This window comes from Octopus bimaculoides, chromosome 4 (assembly GCF_001194135.2).
Source record: "Octopus bimaculoides isolate UCB-OBI-ISO-001 chromosome 4, ASM119413v2, whole genome shotgun sequence".
In the NCBI taxonomy this organism is placed as follows: Eukaryota; Metazoa; Mollusca; class Cephalopoda; order Octopoda; family Octopodidae; genus Octopus; species Octopus bimaculoides.
Window position 1 is genome coordinate 76,087,711 of NC_068984.1, and position 1,171 is coordinate 76,088,881.

A 1,171-nucleotide genomic window follows, 5' to 3' on the forward strand; every position below is an offset into this window, starting at 1 on the left:
TATATATATATATATATATATATATATATATATATATTCCAAGCTTATTCAGGATAAACGAAATTAGGATTTTTTTCTTCTTTTTTGACAATTGATCACCGAGATATTTTCATCATCGTCGTTTGTTTGCAATCAAAGAACGAGAGAATACATTCGCACTTATATATATATATATCTCCAGCTTAATTGGTAAAGACAAAAGAATTAGAAATAGAACAGAAAATAAAAGCTAACGAAAGGAAAAATTGGAAAATTATTACAGAAACGTCGTCCATATGTACGTTGTGTTCTCTATTTTCTTCCTTCACCCATGGCCACCGAAACTACTAAAGAATTAACAATTTATAATGAAACTTATTTAACAAATGTATTTTGAAAAATACTGGCCGTTTGTGATCACATCCTTCGTAGCTTTGAGATCGTAAATCCAACATTATCTGGAGCTAAGGGAGAGAGAGAGAGAGAGACATACACACAAGGGGACAGAGAGATTGACAAGATCTATTGTATGTATGTAGGCAGTGGAAAAAGACACTGTCCAACAGGAGCAAGAACAAATAATAAATAGGTGGTATGGTCTGGTCTGGTCTGATGTGGAAGACTGCTGTGGCCTGGACCTGCCTGTTTCTTCTCCCCCTTTTCGAGGAGACGGTAGGGGCAGGAACAACAATGCCCACAAGAAGAAACGATACTCAAATGTAAAGAGTACACAGCTAGAAGTAGAAGTAGCAGCAGCAGCAGCGGCATCACGACTAAATAGATAGTGGTGGTGGTGATGATGATGATGATGACAACGGTGACTCCTTCCTTAGGGGTGGTAGAAGTGAACAAGACAAATTAAAAAAAGAAAAAAAAAGGGTTACGACTAGACTGCTCACCAAACAGGAACAGACATCACTCAAGGAGCCAGGAGTGTTCCTTACACAGCAAGTCATTACTCTATTATAAACACTAAGGGACTCAGAAGGGGTAATGTCCCCTCTCTCTTTTCTCGTCTCAGTCGCTCGCTCCTTCCCTCGATTCCGTGTATTCTCTTTCATGCTTTTCTTTCATTGGAGAGCTCTAATTTTGCAACTAGAATGAATGTCAGATAAACTAGCTTTTGTGTGTGTGTGTGTGTATATATATATATATATTTATATATGATCCTTGTATTTTCGATGCCGGTTAG

At 37.6% G+C, this 1,171-nt stretch overlaps 1 protein-coding gene across 2 annotated transcripts in view; it reads right to left on the reverse strand.

Annotated features, from left to right (window-relative positions):
- LOC106869369 (zinc finger protein aebp2) overlaps positions 1 to 1,171 on the reverse strand; it is a 177,466-nt gene that overhangs the window by 119,875 nt on the left and 56,420 nt on the right. The window lies entirely within an intron of this gene.